The sequence below is a fragment of the Lutjanus erythropterus genome, chromosome 14, assembly GCF_056507025.1.
Source record: "Lutjanus erythropterus isolate fLutEry1 chromosome 14, fLutEry1.hap2, whole genome shotgun sequence".
In the NCBI taxonomy this organism is placed as follows: Eukaryota; Metazoa; Chordata; class Actinopteri; order Lutjaniformes; family Lutjanidae; genus Lutjanus; species Lutjanus erythropterus.
Genome location: NC_139330.1, coordinates 22204176 through 22225660, shown reverse-complemented (window position 1 = coordinate 22225660; position 21485 = coordinate 22204176). Strand labels below are relative to the sequence as shown.

The 21485-nt window shown below is 38.6% G+C and overlaps 1 protein-coding gene across 1 annotated transcript in view; it reads left to right on the top strand.

Moving 5' to 3' along the window:
• Positions 1-6372: 6372 nt before the first annotated feature.
• chrm3a (cholinergic receptor, muscarinic 3a) overlaps positions 6373-21485 on the top strand; it is a 102614-nt gene continuing 87501 nt past the window's right edge. Inside the window, exon 1 of the mRNA XM_084736135.1 lies at positions 6373-6549. The gene's annotated coding sequence lies outside the window, so the exon portion shown is untranslated. The remainder of the gene's footprint in view (positions 6550-21485) is intronic.

Sequence of the window (21485 nt, the reverse complement as noted above, 5' to 3'; positions counted from 1 at the left end):
GAGATTTCTTAAGTTTGATGTTACGGGGATGTCACCAGGATTATTCTGATTTCACATCAGACTCCAGGCCTGTGTTACAACCTGGAGATATGGAGAAATGTGGGCATGTTTCAGGCAGGAAACATCCACTGAAAGACATTATGCATTGACGTAGCATCGAAGAATCCAGGATCTTTGCGTGTTTATTTGGTTCTAGAAAAAACAAAGATTGAACAATTATAGTCTAAAACATACAAAATGAACGAGATGTTATATCTGACGTTGAGACCAGCCCGACCCAGGAAGAAAAAGGTCTGGGTGCTTCTGTCAGAGTCTAATGCTGGCTGTATAAACAAACTTCAGAAACACTTTCCGATTCTGTTCCATTCTGTTTCCTCCACCCAGAGTAGTGTTAGCAGGACGGAGGAGCGAGAATGGGAGGAGGAGATGAAGATGAGGAGGAAGAGGAGAAGAAGCATGGGCAACCGTGAAGCTGCACCTCAATCCGGCTCAGGTAGGTGTCCAGCCAGATTAAGATAGTGCTTCTTTTGGGTCGACTTGCCTCTCCTCTCAACCACATTGTCTACCTACCACACTCCTAACGATGATGATAATAATGCATTATACAATTTTATATAATTTCAGGATGCTTCAGTGTGACATAACCAATTACATATCTACATGACTCTTATGGTTTATGTATTGTATTAGTTTTTGCAGGCGTTAATGTAAAATAAACATATGGTAACTAGCTTTACATTGCAATACATGTCTTCTACAAGACAGACAGAAAAGAAACCATTTAACTACATAGCGTACTTATCCATGGTAGAAGCATAACAAGTAATAAAAGACAACCATTGCATCCATTATTTGTGCTCTGTGTGGCCATCGAACCTCAAGGGACTTTCCTATATGGTCTTCTTGCTATTGTAGTTGAATAGCCCAGTCTGCTCGTATGTGCTTCAGATCAGCACCAATGTGAACAGAAACTGACGGTGCTCCATGATGTACGATATCCAGGTAGAAATTAGGCCATTTGTTGTTTTTTTTGAGTTTGAGTTTCGCCTTATTGAATGCAAACTGTTCCACTTGTGAAAATTGAAATAATATATCATCCTGGCAGTGGTTTGATTCAGGAACCTTCAGGTGTGAACCTGCTGTAATAATTTCAAATGGTAAATCTACCACCATTATCAATATATGTATCATATGTGCCATGTAAGTAGGTGGTATGTCTCTCATCTTTTCTATCACCATTTCTCTCTTCATTACCTACATTTTTTCTGAATCTAAATGTAATTCTCTATCCTTACTTTCAATTACAACCTAAACTAACCTGAATCAGAGGTAAGTGGACAGTTGATTGAGTCCAGCCATGAGTCAGCATGTGTCACCTCTCCAGTCTGAAGGAAACACTTTCATTACACTTAACTCTATTTGATTGTGATTACACTTTGTCACAACAAGGCACAAGCTCTATTCATAGGCTGTTGACCTTTGAACAATTACTGACTGATTGCCCTCTCCATGGTTTCCCCAGTGAAACAAGACTCAAACTCCAGCCAGACTTTTAACAATTTGACACAGTGCAGTTGCTCGTTGTGCTTCCAGTGATTTCTGCTCATCTTAAGTTTGTATGAGGACTTTCAAAGCATGCATAGATCCATAATGAGAAATATGCAGTCAGATATTTTGTGTAGCAATCTTCACTGTGGAAAGCTTTCATGATGAAGGACAGAGGATCCTGTTGACAGGCCGAATGGCAAATAAGTTCTGCAGGGAGACGGCGACAGACTAGGCCTACTTGTATATTCTGCTAACAACTTGCTAAAGGACAGGGATGACAGTGGAGATGACAAGTCAGGCTGTGATCAAGGTCAGTGCTAAAATGTCTTCGAAAATGCAGAATTCTTTGGACATAGTGAGAGGATTTGGGTTTTTTTTTATTCTTGTGAAGAGAGGGATGAGGAGATGCCTATAAAAGGGAAAATACTGGACTGAATATGTATGCTTAGGTAGGTAGGAAGTGAAAAAATTAATGAAAGTAGATGTTGGAGGAACAAGAAAAGATGACAAAGCAATGTAGCGCAGGGAATGTTTGATAATTCAACACTTCATTGGTATTCAAATGCTAATATCTCATTGCACATGTCGCGGAAGGACATGGACACAGTCATACACGCAGAAACTACACACACATGGAGAAATCACCCTGAGGGTGTTAGCGTCTAATTATTTTTCAGGAAAAAAACATGCATTCTAAATCGGAAAGCCTTCCAGAAATTCAAAGACTGGTGGTATTCAACATGTCAACAGCACCAGCACCCAACCAGTGTCAAAATATGAGAATACATGACTATTAATTTCCCTTTCTGTAAAGTGCTGCTTGTGTGCATATCAAAATAAAGGTTATGTAAAATGTGGTAATTAGTTCTTAATAGTAGCAGGTTTTTCCAGTAATATTTACCAACAGGACGCCTTAAAGCGTTATAATCATATGTCTGAGCTGTAATCATCAGTGGAAATTACTCATACCGTGAAATCAGAAATGTTGGATCAGGCTGGCAATATTTTCTCTGAGTGTAACCCCGAATGACCCCAACTGCAGTTCCTATAAAACATTTTATGGTTTGCAGCAGTGGTGCGTAACGATTTCATGCCGTCACTTCTCTTCTTTTTTCTGTAATTACCAAATCTAAGACAATTTTTTACAATGAAACAGAGCTTATCTGGTGCATTTTAAGACTTTTGTCTGACTTACTGTTTTTTGTTGGCATCTTCCCCATCAAGTGCTGTTGCTCATACAAATAAGAAATTCACAAGAGAATATTACATTCCTGACACTTTTCTGTTATCATTCACATTGATTTTTCATGCAGTTGTCATACTTCATTGATCAACCCAGGGGCATCCTTTGTGTGCAAGAAACTGTGAGCAATCTCAAAATTCAACAATGAAGAAATTATGGTTACTAGCCAACTCATGTATACATACAGACATCTGAATCTATTTTTCATCCAACACTCATCCAAATCATGCCAGCTTCCACAATAGGGCTACTAACAATTATTTTTCATTATTAATTAATATATATTAAAATATATTTCTATAATTTCTTACAGCTCAAGGTGATATCGTCAGATGTCATGACAAAGGAAAGTATCAAATGTTCACATTTGAGTAACTGGAACCAACAAATGTTTGTCATTTTTGCTTCAAAAAATTACTAAAACAACTATCGAAACAGTTACTGAATAATGTTCTGTCAGTCGTTTAATGGATTCAAGGATCAGTATGTAGGATTTCATAAGAGTGATAACTCTGTTCTAATGTGGTGCTATACAAATAAAACTGAAGTAAACTGGATTGAATTGAACTTGCTGCAAAACATGAGCAAAATGTAAAAGGCTGTATATTGAGCAACATGGTGGCGGCTGCGGAGGAGGACAAATGTCCTCTGTAGATATAAATGGCCCATTCTAAGCTAAGCTTATATTCCATTTCTGCCAATAATCCCCCCTAAAACATAAACACTGGGCTTATAATCAATACACCTCTATTTCAGTGTGAATTTTACTTCAGAAAACATAAACAGGTCTTTCTGGTAGCCTTAGTGTTTGTTGGTGATGTATATTTTATGGTCTGAGTGTGCGATCTCTACCAAAAGCACTTGTGGTTTACAGCACCTGCACCTCTTGCCCTGCAGTACACCTCGTGGGCAAAGCTTTTTTCTTCAGTTCACTGAATTTTACATTCTGTAGCTGAAATCGGAATAGAAGTAGCACAAACTTTTTTTTTAGAATCTAACTCCAGCCTGGATTTCTTTTATATAACCTTGAATTTTCTAATAGAAAGCAAGGATTTGTTCAGGTTTTCAGCAGGCGAGAGATTATGTCAGTGTTTCTATATTATTCCATTGTAATTTGATATTTTGTTGACACTCTTCAGAGGGATGGGAGGCCATTATGAAGTGAAAACTGTCTTTGTAGACCAGTTGGCTACAGTGACTTGGTTATCAGTGTGTTCATGCACTTCTTGAGGAATCAGACAGTGTGAAATTGCAGGAAGGTGAATGTTGAGGCTCAGCTTAGAGTGAGTGTTTATCGAAGCCCACATAGCAGGTGTGCTGGACTAGAACCACTTTCTGGCTTCTCCTTACCATTTTATTATTTATGATTTAAAAATAAATCTCATAGAGATATCTGGCACTCTATGACACATTTTTCTATTAGCATGCTGTTTATATTTTTTGTGTATATAATGCAGTGACCACTTCTATAGGTTAACCCCAGTGTCCCAGATGTCATTTGCAGCCTTCATTTGCAATGTTTGCTCTTCCAGCCTGGGAGTAGTCAACATTGAAATAAAATAATTGGCTTTAGCGTCAATATTTGCCCTTGTTCTTGCTTGATTTGTTTGTCTCTTTCTGCTCTACTTTACATCTCTGTTAAGATTCTTTTAATACTCCCAGATTAGCAAATATCCATGAGGCTATAGGAGAGTACACAGCACACCCAGAACATTAACTAACCAGATCAGCAAGTGTCCACACCATCCTTCTCATCTACTTACAACAGAAACAATGTTATGTAAGCCTACACACATGTGTACACCAGCATCCAGATGGAAAGAACTGGTTCCACACTTACAGGATGCAAACAAGCCACTGTTGGGAAAGCACACACACAGACGCAGTGTTGAATAGCCTGTGAGGCATTAGGATGATGAGGCTGTAAATGTTGGAGGAAGTCGGCACGATATCCTATCCATGTCTCCTGTATTTTCATAGAAATATAGCGCTGGGAACAGGAAATGTGGTCCGAGGGTCTGCACTGAGCCTGAGCAGGAAGCTCCAAGGCCCCATTCCACAAGTCCCCGCAGCCAGCCGTAATTGGCTTACACATTCCTCTCAGGATTACCACTCACTCCTTATTTGTGTTTATAAAAAAATTATTAAAACATTTGCTTTGGCTCCCTGAATTACACTCAGACAAGTGTCACAACACGTTCAGTTTCCACTTGCCTTGTTTTTTTAATGCCACACTGGATGAAATAAACAAGTGAAATGATTTATTCAACTCTGATTAAACACCTTCATAACTTTTCTCTATTTTATTTATGTGCAACTGTGTGCAGCTGTTGCCAGACTCAGGCTACTTCCTCGCTTGTGTGCTGCTGCCTTTCTTTTTCTTACTCTTTTTATCCTCCTGTCTTACTTGCAGTTTTTTGAGAGCTCCTTGGCCCCATAGGTAAGAATAGCTGCAAATCATTTAAAGGGATAGTTGGGGTCCTTTGAAGTGAGGCTGTATGAGATACATGTTCAGGGTACTAATATATGACTAACATGCTTGATTAATGAAATTAATGAAAAGTTTTCCATGTTTATGCTATTTTTTCAAAGTACACTGAAATAAACTTATATTGAAGTGCACTTTTTGTAAGCATACTTAAATAGACTTCTAATAAAGTGAAATCAAAGTAAACTTTAATAAAGCTAACAAGATAATAAGCTCACTAATAGTGTATTACAGTGGACTGAAAACTACTGTAACATGCCACTGTAACTATTTGTAATTTAATATACTTTTTAAAAGTACTCTAATGTACAATGTACAGTACTCATACAAGAAAGTACACTTCTTGTAAGTACACTGAACTACCACTTGAAGTATTGCAGAATTTATATATTTAAATTTATTACACTGAAATTGAACATAACATCTATTTTAAGAACTTTTTAAAAAGCACACTTTAAATATACTTTAAGCAAAAGAAGAAGAAGTTCAAGTATACTCGTAATTACTTTTGCCTTCATAAATTTAATTTCTAATACACTTAAGTACACTACTTTTCTTTTACACAATGTTTTAAAAATCATTTGGACCTGTTGCGGCTGCTTTATTGCGTGTGAAAGAAATTATTTGCTTGCATAAATGCAGAAGCACTCATTTGTGTTTTAGAATGGCAGCAGACTCATATCTGGAAACAGACTGCAATTAGAAAACAGGACACTGTGTGTGCCAAATGAAATAGCTCAGTATTTTGTGCCAAATTAAACAGCTTGAAGCTTTGGTGTCGCTTTATTAAAACGGAAAAAACAGCCCGGACTCAGCATGTGGAGAGACAAATATGAAAAGGAGGACCCGGACATTTCTGATCTTGTATGACTTCCATAGTTTGTTTGTCGGTTTTATCTGCCAGTGTGTATGTTGAGCTTCTGTAGTTTCCCAGAGCTATTATCTATGAATGAAGCTGGACTTTTTTTATTCGCCGGGTGTGCCACCTGCCGGTGCGTCACGGCCGTTCCGACCAATCCTGACGCAGTGATTCTCCGTGCGTCCTTGGAGATCCCGCCGTGCTCCTCACATCGCCGTCCAATCTACGGCTCGGTGACGGTGGAAGGTGGCGAGCCTTGTTGGCTGCGTACCGTTTGCGCTTCAGATGAGACTGGATTGGACTGCCGTACTGCTGCTGTGCCAAACATGGAGCCGTGACAAGTTTGACTGGATTGTCATTTTCCCATCTACTTGTTCCGCATTTGACCCGCGCACTATGACATATTATGAGGTAGGTGGAAATGAGACAAAAAGCTAAAGTTTTTGAAATATTTTAGTCACAGCAAAGTCGATTCTTCTACTCCTAGAACCGATTCCCAGCAGCTTTATTTTGCCTTGATTTTCACCGCACAAGGCTGCACTTTGAAGTTAAAGACAATAAGAACATTATTGATTACTTGTGCTCGTCTCCATAGAGGATATACCATATTTTTTAATATTATTGGGAGCTCTTATTTCATGTGCTTTTGTTTAAATGCAAGTTTGGCAAACAAGTGCTGCTGCTGCTGCTGCTGCTGTTGTTCCCCCGCTGCTCAGCATCCCTGCCCAACCCTCTGCGCTCTGCACTCCTCTGATCCCTCTCCTCCAAAGAGGCTACGTGGCTTCTCAGGCAAATATTATAATGTTAAATTAGGAAAAAATATATGCAAAATATTTGTTTTCATATCTTTAATTGAGAGTAAAAGTTAATTTAAAAGAGAAGAAAGGAATTATCTCCAAAAAGGGGTAGTCTTCCGTGCGTATTCTCCCCCCTGTGGCACATTTATTATTATTTTTGGAGATCAAATTTGTTGCTGTACTACCGTGGACAGAGGAGGAAATTAATCGTGTCCTTACATGGCAAGTGGAAGGCTTTCATGAATTGGGGTGACTGTTTATTTATGATGCCCATAGATGGCCATGTGAAGGAATGTTCCCTCTTGGTGACCTGGGGGTGCTCTGACATTGTGCTGGATAATGAGTAAGAGCAGAGGGAATGGCATCTGTGCCATGGTGCAAATATTTTCCTTTTAGTGCCTGACTGCAGTTATTCATCACACAAGCCAGAGTGTGAGTTTGACAATACAGTAGGCGCATGTGAATCCCAAACTATTCCACTATATAGTTCAACATTTTAATATGTTGCATATATCAACACAACCAGCATGTTTTTATATCAATATATCAACAAAAGCTCTGTGAGGGAACAGTGCAGTCAAGTTCTATGTCATGGTGAATGCATGCTCTGTTACTACTCTGTTAAAGGTGGAGCAGGAATGTGTTTAGATGATTATGACTTTCCATTGCCTGCTGTGGGGAGAGACGCAGTGGAGGACGTTCAGAGAAAGAGACACATGAAGGAGAGGTGGAGAGACAAAGGTGAAGAGCAATAGAGCTTTCACTGTTTGATGTATTGTTTGAGCCCCGGTCAATATGGGTTGACTAATATTTTTTCAGGCTTTCCCGTCTTGACAAATGGTTTTGTTGTGCACAGTGCTACTGCCGTATTGATCATCGGTATGACTTTCCCAAATGGGCTGTGGGTGGAGAATGGTACATTGACAATGCTCGCTCTGGTGACAGAGGTGTAGATGGCTCCAAGAAGGCATGAAAATGCCTTTGCTTTTACCTTCTGCTTGTACCTGTAGGTCTGCGTGGGTGCTGGCAAGAGCACTGATGCTGAGGCTTTTGGTTTATTAGTCCCAAGCTGGTGGATATGTACTGATGCTGTTGAAAAAATAATGAACACTCTTGAGGAAAGTGCAAAGTTAATCTACCATCTGTATTGTAAACTAGAGAGATATATGGGGTGTTATTCTTCTTCAGTTTACTGGAACTTAAAGGGATAGTCCAGACTATTTGAAGTGGGGTTATATAAGGTACTTATATTCAGTGTATTAGCTACAGAACATGCTGGTCGTCACACTCCCAGTATGGAGAAGCAGCAGGAGTACCAGTATGGAAGCTAACCAATGCAGTGCTGCAGACAGGGTCTGCAGCAAAACATATTCTAGCCACCTAAAAAAAGGTCCACCTAAAATATAACCTAAAGTGTATGCTAAATTTTGAATATTTTCTCCACTTCACCTTGCCATTAGACAGCCTTTTCCCACAGCAAATCAATGTTACATGAGCTGTTGTATCACTCTCCAAAGCCTCCAGAACCCTTTGGCAAAAACAGTAATTTTACCTCACAGATCAGCAGAGTTGCTGGTCTGCACTGCTTCCATCTGTTTGTTTGTTATTGTGTGAATTCAGAGTTTAAAAAGGCTAATTCAGATTCGCCAAAGTCACAGAGTAACACAAAGAAACTAACCAACTGAGGCAGCGGCAGACCAGCAACCTGATACAACAGCAGCATGATACAACACTCCCTCCAAAGTATTACCTCATACAAACCCAACACAAAAAACCTGCACTACCCCTCGAAAGTCATGCTTTTTCCTTACAATTCAGTTCAGTCATTAACGAAATACACTGACATTTTGGGAAATATGCTCATTGATTTATTTTTGAGAGTTAAATGGATCAGTACCATTCTCATGTCTGCACGGTTAAGATGAATCTACAGTTAAGCTCAGCATCAAGACTGGAATCAGGGGAAACATCTAGCCTTGATTGATGCAAAGGTAAAAAAATAAATAAAATAAAAATAAATAAAATTTGGCCCCTGGCACCTCTTAATGTTGTAACATGTTTAGTCTGTAAAAAAACCAAACTGTTTCAGTTTGAAAATGTAAGCCTTATACAACAACAAGAGTCCCCTTTCCTAATGTGGTGAATGAGGAGAGCTCACTCTCTTTTTTCAGTGAAATTAATATGTTTTGTGTTTTGTTTATTTAATTTGTCATGCTTCAGTATCCTATATTAAGTGATTTTGTGCCTTAATTATTATGCCTCCCCCTGTTGGGATGTATTTGTTGTACTCATGTCCGTGTGGCAAGAAACAATCAAAATAGAAGTGCTGTCCTAGAGTTTGTTTTTTTATTGTGAACTGCAGTATGGATTCAGCACCCGCTCTTTGAGATTTAACAGTGAGTAGCCTGCTGTACGGTTGCTTGCATATCAGCGTCTCCCCACTAAACAAGTGTCAGTTTTTAATGGGAATGTCATATCTTATGCAAAGACACTGACACAGAAACTTGTGTGTTATCATTTAGAAAAGCCAAGCTGAATAAAAATGCAACGCAAAACACAAGTATATGGAATACACATGTATGATTAATTGAAATGGAGAGTTTCAGCTGCTGTACGATTCAGACAAAAGCATCATCAAACAGTCATACCCTCAGGCTAGAGCGCACACTGACTGGCACCACCAGGCTACTTTTAGAGCAGGCAACAGGAGACAGTGATGGGTATTTTACGGGAGTCAGCTGGCCAAACAGACGGGCTAACTCCCCCATTGGGTTTCATTAGAGCTTGTCTTGATGTTAAAGCCTGTTTAATCCACTTTCACAGCCATGCAGACCACAACAGAGCGAAGCAGAGTGTCTATCTTTAGACGGAGCATGGGCAGAAACTTTTCCATCTCAGTTCAATTATTAAAACAATAATGCCAGTTCCCAGTGGGTACTCCTTTAAATGTTTAATTTGAAGAGTTTTCAGTTCATACTTTGTTTGCTGGTGATTTCAGCATCAGATAAAAAGTTGTCAATCAGCGTCTGCGCAATTAACTTGTCATTAAGCAGCTGTGTTTATGTAGCCTTCTCAGTCTTTGTCTCCACTCTTTGGACAGATACTGCTGTCGTCCCACCATGGTTCCTGCTTAGCTTCAGAAACACTAGCTGCGTTTACACGGACAGTGAATAATCAGAATGAAGAGTCTCACAGAACACCTTAATCGGAAGAGACTGTCTTGATCGGGCCTGATCAGAATGAATTTTCAATCTGATTGAGAGGGTTGGTATGAATCTTTGATAGTCTGATCTAAATGATAATAATAACCATGTAAACTCTTAATCCGGTTGTTTCTCTCTGGTTGGAATAAATGTATTCTTTCTGTGGATTTCTGATGACATGTCATGAAATGACATGAAATGATACATTGATCTCCTCAGAGACAGAATTGTCTCCAATATGGTTGATGCAAATAAAAAACACTGATCTTTATCGTCATCTTTAAGATATGCCTTTATATTAAACAGAAACATGACAGTAACAAAACAGACTACTTATCAATTAATACATTTTAAACACTTAAATTCTATATCTACATATTCTAATATTGTTGATGTGGGTCCATCTTAAAAAGCACTTAAGAAACACTTCTACTTCTTTGTTTACTGGTGGTTGACAAACTGGAACCACTTCTTCTGTTATATCTCTATTAGATCAGGCGAAACAAGTTTGCACATGCCAGAAATGTTATATCTTCATTATTGCTCTGGGACATGTAAACATATGTATAATCCAATTACTTTGTAAACAGTTAAATATAGGATCAGCAGGATTTGTCCAAGCTGTTCATAAACACACTGGACAGATACAGGTAGTTGGTTGTAAAGTCTAATTCCCAGGATGTCAAATACCAGCGTTTAGAGTGTGTAAAACGTCTCAACCACAGCAAAATAATGAGAGGAAAAGGGAAAACAGGAAGAGCCACCAAAACACACTCCTGAAAGGGATTATGTTTGTATAGTATATATTGTTTTTTTTTTAGGAAAAAGTTGCATATTATGCCTTGGAGTTGGAATTTCTAATAAAGTCTTTCAATCCAATTGACTTAATATTTTCAATGTAAGCTTATTGGCCCAATAAGCAGCTTGACATCTTGGAAGTTTTAAGCAGAACTATATTTATATAATCATTAATTTAGATACAACACATGAGAAGAGGTTTAATCATAATTATATTGGCGCCTCATCCAAATAACATGTTATTGACTTTGCAATTTCTCTGTTGTGTCATTGTTATATTACTTACAATAATGCTGCCCTGCGGATGCAATTGAGTCTTTTATAGCTAACACAACATGCATTAAAGAGACACTCATCACTCACTGACCTTTACTAGTTGTCATAAGCTCAGCTGGAGCTGCCCCTTATTGGTGGCAATAAGGTGTTCTCTTCAGGGCTGTTAACAGCACTGCCCTGTGTTTACCTTAGGATATTGTGTATGTTCAGGACACACATGCACACACACACACAAATCAAGATGATACAAGTGAGCTATAGTTCAGAGGTCAGGTTTGGGGCAGGAAAGGAAAGGCTGATTTATAGAGGCACACTTTAGGTCAGCAGTGTTATGGACATAGGTTCGTGTGGGTATATAAACTATGCGGTGGGTGCACGCTCGAATCTGTCAGCCGTAACTGTGAATGTTGCACAAAGAAAGCCCGCAGTGCTGCCATCCATACCACTATTTCCATACAGTTTGGGAATGTCTAGTAAGTCCCGGCACAGTTCGCTGCATTTGTAATCTTTGTTCTGTGCTATTTTTTTTTTCTCTTTTAACATTCTCTGACATGCTGTCTGTACGTCCTTTTGTCATTCTTTCTTTTGCATGCACTCCCTATGCCATGTGTCACTGCCTCTGCCTCTCAAACTGTCTCACGCGCTTTACTTCTGCTCTCTTGACAAAGTAAACCTCACTTGAGGGAATTCAGATTCATGTCTAATATATGACTGCTCTTTTATGTCTGCTCTCCGCCTGTTCTTAGCAAATAAATCAATAACAGCTTGCTCCACATCATCTTCAGTGTAGGTCCAGAGGGATGATTCAAGGTAAAAAAAAAACAAAAAAAAGAAAGAAAAATCACTGTACTGTCACATAGAGTGTGAGAAAAAGAGACAGAGAACAAGACAACAGAGAATGATGGGGCGCGTGTGAAATATGTGTACTGTAAATACAAAGACAAACTGATAATAGAGTCTGTACGGGTCTTTGTAACACAGAAAGGGAGAAATTATGATGATGATTGATGTTTGACTGAGCCTGGACTCAGCCATATATTTCTTTGTCCCAATTTGTCGTCACTGACGGCTTGTTTATTATTCCGAGTTAATGTAGTTTCACACAGTATTGATTACATTAAAGATTGCTTTGTAAATTGAACTCTAACATACAGCACATTCTTTTTTTTTTCTCACTAGCATGCTGATTTATCACATACCATCTACAGTGGCTCTTGGACAGTGACGTTTATGTAAAACTAACACATTTCTACCAAGAATGTGATCTTCGTAAACATGTTGAGCCAATGCGAGCTGAATGTTTAGTCCTTTTAAAGGAAATTTGGATTATTTGATATGGGGTTGTATGAGACTCTTATTCATGGTCACTCTGTTCGCTGCAGTAGATCAGTAGATGGTAGTCGGCACGCCTCAGTTTGGAGAAGCACAGAGGGACACCAGTACAATGTGCTGCTGTGGACAGGGTCAGCAACAAACAAAAAGGTATTTTAGACACAAATGAATATTAGTTTAAATGCATGCTGTATTTTCACCGTTTTACCTTGCTGTCAGACAGCCTTTTCTGAGGGGAAGCCACCGTTATATAATCCTAATGTCACTCTCTCCAAATCAACCAAACCTCATAGGCGAAGTCAGTAATTTTACCGAGCAGAACATTGAAATTGCTGGTCTACTGCCGTCTCGATCTGTTAGGTTGTTGTAAAATTGTGTGACTCTGTACAATTTTGACTATACTTTTAAAAGGCTAAAGTCACACAATAGCACGAATAAACTAAGTGCTGATACCTCTCTGCTTCACCAAACTGGGGACGTGCAGACCACCATCTTCTGTAGGTAAATACACACTGATTATTGCCTCTAGTGCCTCATACAAATAATCCAAACTATCCCTTTAATGAAATGTGTTGTTTGCCTAAAGCACTTTATTTTTTGTAGGGACTGGTTGTTTCAAGTTTCAGACAATTTTAAAAATATAGCAGTTACCCTCTGCTGACACATTTGTAGTCATAATACACGACAGCTAATAATCCTGAAAGTACAAGATCATGTTTCGACAGCAGCGACCAGACGCCTGTAAATAAGGGTGAACTGCTACTGTGTCTGAAGGGAAACTGAAAGTAGGGAAGAAGAAAGAAAAGGAAAAAATGTGTAGTACTTCAGCCACCAGGGAAGAAAACAGATACAACAAAGCAAAAGTCAAAGACAAGTTTCCTTTTAAAGTATTAAAATTCATCTCAAAGTTTTCTTTGAATGTTATTGATTCTTGTTTTCCACATCGCTGAATTCTCCAAAGAGCACGTCTGCTCTCTACACTCTCCTAACAATGCAGCGTTTATTGTCCTTTTTTAATTCAGAGCCAGTTATGTACAATGGGATAAATGTTACCCATAAACTGAAATGCTTTGACTCATCAAAAATATTGTCTGACACGAACACGAAAGCTATTTTTACGGTAACACTATAGAATGTGCAGTTTGCAGTTATGGGTTATGATTGCAAAGCGACAATGATGTCTGTCAGCGGGACATTTGATTGAATTTTTCAAACTGAAGGACCACATACTGTGACATGTTGTATGCACTAAAAAATGGCAGTTTCCATTATACATACGTCGATAGATCTCTGTTACACCTGTCAGGCAACAAAATTAACATTCAAGATAATTAATAATTCATGATGAGAATTTTTTGTGACAGATGTTGGTGTAGACAAACAAACATCTGTTGTATGATAGATAAAAAGGTTTTAACTCCAACCTTAACTACGACTTAAAATGAGCACACAGTCTGATTACATATCACTTAATGTGCACACAGCCACATATTCCTGATTAGTGAGGATACCTTTTCATTATTGGTGTGAGATGATTGCTGATGAATGATATTCTACTAATGTCACAACAAGAACATCCTAATTTAAAACTAAATTAAAGTGTTTGAAGTCTGGTCACTCTGAGGTAAAGTTAGATTAGATGCTGCTGTGTGATTGGGTTCCTGTCAAAATGAATTTGTCAGTATTTATCTGTTCTTTTTAGGATTCTGCCATGAAATGTCGGCACATTACAACTGAAAAAATGTCTGCTGCGCTTTTTTGTTTTGTTGTTTTCTCTAGTTGTTTGTTTCTGCCTGACTCCCTCTCGCTTTTGTAATCCAGCTCATCAAGCACATATCAAGTGAGTCAAATTGTGTGTGAGGCACTCGGCTCTAATCCACATCCTGAATAAATCACATTTTTGGGGTTTGTATAATGTTCCATCTCCAAATCGTGTCAGAGGTTGGAGTGAGGTGAAGAACTTTCTAACATAAATAATTTATCTGTGATCCGTCTGCTCTCTTCATTTCATGCAATTTTTGTTTGTTGCTTTTCTCTGGAGAAAACAGGAGGCCATGTCAGAGCCATATCAGATTAAAGCTTTTCACCTCAGGGTGACAAATATGTGGATAGCACCCCTGTTGTAGTTACACTCATCCCATAGATTTGACCCTTGGACATATTTAGGACATGTGTAAAAGCTGACATTGCTTCAGTCTCGTGCTTTTTGTGGCTCATCGCTCAGTTTCATCTCCATTCAGCGAGGTGTCTGCACCTTGTTGTTGTTTTGGAATTAATGGACCTCTGTAATTTAGAGTGAAGTACTGGCCTTTCTCTGCTGCTCTTTTATTTAACACCTGTCACACGATTAAAACAGTCTGACTGATCTTTTTCCACATCAGAACGAATCAAAAACTACTTGTGAAGCAGCATATGGTACAAGAGAGACTGAATGTGCCGGCCCTTATGTCTACAAAGAGGATCATTGCTCTGGATGTGGATAAAGGACATTGATGCCAAGCTCATGGGACACAGTTTTAAAAAGGTGAGCGAGTGCTTTCAAGGGGATTTGGAGTTGCTGATTGGCTGCTGCTCCGACCTGTTAGAGCTAATATCTGTGCTGAGCTGCTGCCAGCTGGGTTTTTGATAAAATTTGTGCAGAGCTGCTGTGCAAAACAGCAGCATTTCTATAGGCTAACTATACTTTGTCTGCTGTGGTTTGAAATCTTACTGCTCTTGTGTCACTGAGGCATGGCTAGTATCCGTTTATGTAGACATCTCTACAAAAGATGACTTGTTTAGTTCCTCATTCAATGCTGTGACCCTGAGTCTTTGTGTTGCTCCATGGCTTTAAAGGGTATTATGGCATGTATGTATCCTTTATTTAAACAGGAAAAAGCCTCAGTGAGATTAAAAATCTCTTTTTTTAAGTGTCCTGGCCAAGAGGGTAGCATAAAACATTGTTACAAGTTACAACAATACAACTGTAACACACAACAAATGAATGAGACCACAGTATCCAATTATACTGGAATGCAAGGTCAAGAACAAAAACAATTCTGATACAGGTACTACTTCTAAAATGATTTTGGTAAAAAATGATTCAGGAAGACAGTAGCCAATGCGTGTAAACGAACAACTTGGTGTGGTGTATAGACAAAGCTAAAGCAAAGCTACTCCAGAAGTGCTGGAAAAAAGGAGGAAGCGGGAAAATGTTAAAAGACAACACCCACAGCCTGTTCACCATTGCTGCCATCTGGAAAGAGATACAGAAGTATCCCTGTTAGACTTCAGAACAGCTTCATTCCTTAGACTACATGACGCTTCAGTTCATCCTCCACCCCTCTTCTGTGTCTGTGTTTGCTTTAGGCCCCACAGCGACTAAATCCGCCCGTAGTGGCCAACGTTTTAGTAAACAGTTTCTAAAGTACACATCCAACAGACAGAGAAACAATAATCATTAATTTGCAGTTGTGTTTCTGTCCTCCTGATCAGTGTTAAATTGCTAAATTCTCCATAATGTTCACTAGCTAGTCGCTAGCTAACTTTATCTGTGTGTTGCAGGGCAGTTAGGGTACGGCAGGTTCAGCAATTCTTTCTTGGATGCACAGTAATACTGGGGGGAATAAATTATCGATGGATAATGGGGAATGTATACAATTATTTATTATGACTAATAATATAAAAGTCAAAGTATATTTGTGCACTTTTTTAAAATAAACTTTTATGAACTTTACTAGAAAAACTAAATGAACTTTTGAAGAGTCAGATCTGCTCTTTGTTCATGTTGTAATAGTAATAACAGATTTGATTCAGTCTGAGCCGTGGAATATAAATTCATCCATTCTGCTCTCCAAATACATTTTAAAGATAATACTGCAAATGAAACTTTTTAGAAAAATGTCTGTCTTTACTTTTCCCCGAACAGTGCTATGAAGAACTTGAGCAGATGCTGCAGTCATGCTTTGGGGATCAAATATTGATCTTTACTTTAAATTTAATGTTACAGTTCTGCACCTGGGTAATTGTTTACACAGCTGGTTTTCATTATACAAATTCACCTTAATCCTTTTTGACAAAGTTTGTTCTTCCAACAATATAAAATTATGCTTGAAGGTTGCCTCTCGTGTACCTTCATGCCTGCCTCAGTATTATCACCTGCCTGAGTTTCCACCAAATGTCAAAGTTAGAATGACTGGTTCAAAGTAAAGTGAAACGAACAACTCTACTTAAAATTTCAATTTCCTGGTGTTTTCCCCTGAAGCAGCAGGGAGTGACAATTTGTATCATTCTTTAAGCAGAGTTCAAACCAGCGCCTACTTTTCAGTCTTCCTCCTTCCTCATTCTGATTGACGTTTCAGAAAGAGACAGGGAGTTGTAGAAGTTGTACCAGGCTAGTGCCGGATGTAGAGCGAGCCCTCTGGCTAAACTCTGTAGAGGAAAATTAATCCAAGCCAACAAGACCCACAGCCCCGAGGCCAGCGAATCAAATCCTCAGCTGACATTTACATGAGTCTAAAGCAACAAAAGGAAAATAATTTTACTCCAATTTGCCGTCAGTTTGTGTCTGAAGAAGTGTTTGGTTCAATACTTTGTCACTTCTTTACTGCACAGTGAGGTCCTCCTATTGGACAGGTTAAAAGCTGAGACAGAATTAGGCAAGAGGGACGCAGATGTGCAATGTTCCTATGGGGACCTGAAGCGTTGCATAATAGTAACAAGCAGACCACAGCTTGATTACAAGGTAGAGAAAGTGAGACCCTCTCAGTCCATCCACCAGACTGATTTTTTTTTGCCTTGAATCTGAACCCTTTACAATTAGCTCTTCACTTTTTTTACTGTCCCACTATTAAAATATACCTCACAGGATGAATCTGAGGGGATGGGAGATGATTAATGGGATGGAAAAGAAGAAAAATAATCTTCTGCTACACAAATTTCTACAAATTTTTCAGATTTTTCTCTAGTCTTATTTTTCTGTGAAATATTGGATAATTTTACCAGCAAACATTCAACTGAAACCTGAGGTGAAGGTGATCTCTCTCTCTGGTGAAACTGATAAGAACAGCAGAGGTATTTGGCCTTGGTGGAGGTCTGTGCCTTTCTACTTTCCCTCTGAAATGTAATGGAATTAAAAGTGGCATGAACGAAACTACTCAACTGAAGTGCAAGTGCCTCAAAGTTGTACTTTAAAGATAGAATATGTAGGATTTGTCTGTCACCAGTGTTTCCCCTGTATTTTAGTTTATGTTGTGAATTCCTCACATTAAGACATGTCTATTCAGAGACTTTATTTTGACATTTTATTTTGAAAGTACTGTGTTGTTTTCCCTTACTTGTCTTTCTGCTCATCATCTGCTATGTTTCTGCCGTTGTTTTAGTGCCGAATTCACTTACGATGTGCTGTCAGGTTTATGTAGTAGAATAACTGGATTCTCTCTCTGTATTTCATGATGTTGCACTGTCTTGGTGTTAAGTGTATTTATTGTACTACCGTATTGCTGGTAAGACTCATTTCAGAAATTATATTATCCTCTTCCACCATGTTGCACTGCCATGTTTCTATAGTAGTCCAGAATGGAATTGTTCTCCTGCATGCTTTGAAGGGGAGAGTGAGATGAGGTGTTTGCAATCCGCAAGCTCACCGCTAGATGCAACTAAATCCTACACCCCATTCCCTCAAGGAAAATCTCTAAATCTGTAAAATAACATACCATAAATTCTCAAACAGAGCAAACATACGATGATCTTATGGTACATTAGGGCTGGGTGATATGTACAAAATAAAATATGTGCAAAATAAAATATCACTTTCTTTTTTTTTTACCAATACTGTGACATTATTGTAGGTCTATACCATCTGTGCATTCATAAAAATATTAAAACAATGACATTTTTCAGAAATAATCTCAAGTAATGTGGTTATAATGACTAAGTAAAGCCAAATGATAGCTAAAATAGTCTGTTAGGTTCAAAAAATTATATCACTCTACTGTAATGGAGCCTTTAAAACCAGGACAAGACCACATTTATCCTTTAACATAACATCTAAAAGACCAAATCTGGTCTCATATCACAGTAGTGATATAATATAGATACATTGCTCAACTAATAAGGATCATGCAAAACAACAATTTTGATTTATTCTCTAGATTCAACACCCCATGTCATGATCAGCGGATGCCAGTTTTCTCTTGCTGGTATTTTTACTCCTCCTTGTTTTGTGGATGGAGCAGAGAAAACCTCCAACACCTCCCCAGAGATTACTTCCACTTAGCAAAGTGATAATAATCTTGAGCTCATCGCAGGAATGTGTGTAACTTGGCATGACATGAAAGCTTTGTGGGAGAAGTGCAATGACATGAATCACTGAAGTAGGTGTTCGGATCGGTCATCTGTTTTTTGTTCATCCTTATCAGCTGCCGCAAACCCTCTGGCAATAAGGAACATCGGGCACAAGCCTTATCGAGCAGCTTTGTGAGAGAAAAGTTGTAGAAGTATTTTTGTAGCCTTCGATCCAATTTCAAATCATCAGGTATTACAGAAATGGGGAGATCTGGTGGAGGACCAGACAGCCAGAGTACATTAACTTTAGTGGTGTCTTTGGGATGAAAAGCAGGCCAGAAGCAAGAGAGGATGGATGGAATTGCCTGGCATGTCTCCATACAAAAGTTTTTGGCAGGGTTATGTTGGTAGAAAAAAACAGAAGACTGTTTATTGGCTTAGTACCCTCTGTGTTTCTTTGAAATGTAATCATAACCCAAGCTGGGCATATTTATTGCATATACAGGCAACATGCTGGAGTTGCAGGACCTTGTTATTTATCAATATTTAGTCAGCCAAATAGATAGCGTAAACATGAAAATACAATGGGTAAATCAGCCTGATTTATAAGGTCTGGATTCCTGGTATAGAGGTCAGTTTAAATCTCTTCAAATAAAAGTGGCCAACGAGGAAGTCAAAAGACACAGTGGGATCTTATTCTAGACCAGTAGCAAAGCTGGCGGAGGCACAAAGCAAGATCTTGGTTTTAGTTTGGGAATTTTCTTTTACAAACAAACCAGCTCACACCGAGGAGAATGAATTAGCACAGCTGATGTTGTGTTCATATAGATTAGGAGGCGCACTGCAGATTTGCGAGGCATTTTGGCAAGAAATTGTGTCTACAATTCTGCCCACTCAGACCACCTCTTATCACAAGTGTATGCCCAGTGGGTGATGTTTGTGTTTTCTTGTGCTTTGATATGGATGTTTAATCTAGAACACCTTTGAATTTACACCAAATTACATTTGTAATTCGATTATTGCATAAGAATATATCAGGTTTAGTTATGTGGGTGATTCTTAACATAAATCATTCTCATCTCTGCTTGTAAGAAGGAAGAATTGAGCTAAAGGTCCAGTGTTTAAAATTTACAGGAGTTTATCAGCTGAATATGGTAGAAATGGAGTATAATATTCATAAATATGTTTCAATTAGTGTATAATCACCTGAAAATAAGAAATGTTTTTTTGTTCGCTTAGAATAAGCCATTTATATGGTGCAGGTCTTCTTCCGCAGAGGCTACCATCTTGAATCGCCATTGACTGTAAATACAGATAGATGATGCGTGCCATCTTGCACTAGGGACATCATTTTGAGCCCGAGTCTGCACAGTAGTGATCAGTGTTGGAGCCATGCTTTCGAGTCCCTGCCAGTACAGCCAGCCAATTCAATCACGAGCAGGGCTCAGCTGTCAATCATGATGTGAAACCTGCTTTTTTCTTAAGTGTCCAGTAACTAATTAAAACCACAGATATCAGGATGGTAAGAACTACATAAAATTATAGAAATCATGTCACGGAAGCGGACTTGAATGTTTTAGTTCAGCCCATGACCCATCTGCTCACATGGAGGGAGTGGGATTTATGGTCTTTATTACAGCCAGCCATCAGGGAGCCATTTACATGTTTTTGCTTCACTTTCTGTCATTTTGTCGATCTTTATGTATGTCAGTGGGCTGTACTTATGCACAGTGGTGCACAGAACTAAATGCTAATATCAGTATGCTAACATCAGCATGCTAACATACGCCCAATAACATTTTGATGTTTAGCAGGTATAATATGTATTTACCTTGTTCAACAACTTTTTTTAGCGTGCATGTTAATATTTTCCAGGTATGTGGTCATAAAAAAAGAGTGGCCATTTAAGATTTATGCCTGATTATAACAGAAGAGTCAAGGAATCCTTAAAGTGATAACAAATCACCCTGTACCAAATTTAAGGGAAATCCATCCAACAGATTTTTCTTTAGACATTTCACTCAAGACCACAAAAGTCAACCTCATGGTGGCACTAATGCAAAAGTTAGTGGATCATCACATTCAGGAGGACTCATCCTTTAGGGACCATGCATGCCTGTACTTCCTTTTCTTTTTATTGAATTTCGCACTTTACAGAAATATGCAAAAAGAGGATCATCTCATGCACCCTACGCCCTACTGTCACTCAGTTGACTTGATCCACTTAAATAAGGAATGTACCACATGTACATACATCAAAGTGTACGCTACAACGAGAGACCATAATTAATTTAAAGCACTTGAACGTGAAAAGAAATGAGAAGCATTTGAGTTATAATAAGAGGTCAAGCAGAAGTGTCTAAAGTCAGTCCAGCAGTTACTGAGATATCTCAGTCTGGCACAAAATGGTAGAACAGCTGACCTACAGACCAGCATCACCATCTATGGAGCCGTGCCTTTTATGCATGGCTAAAAATCAAAGTTTCATGCCACACAGTGGTGAAAAGGTACTGTGTGAATTTCTACTGGGGAAACCGTTTTGCCAGATGAACGGACTTAAAGCAGCAAGCACCATAATTGTTTAATTTGTCTACAAACAAAAATGTATGCCTTAAGAGCAGTTTAAAAGATGCTATAATTACGTAATAATTCTGCGCATAGCGGCTTTAAATAATTA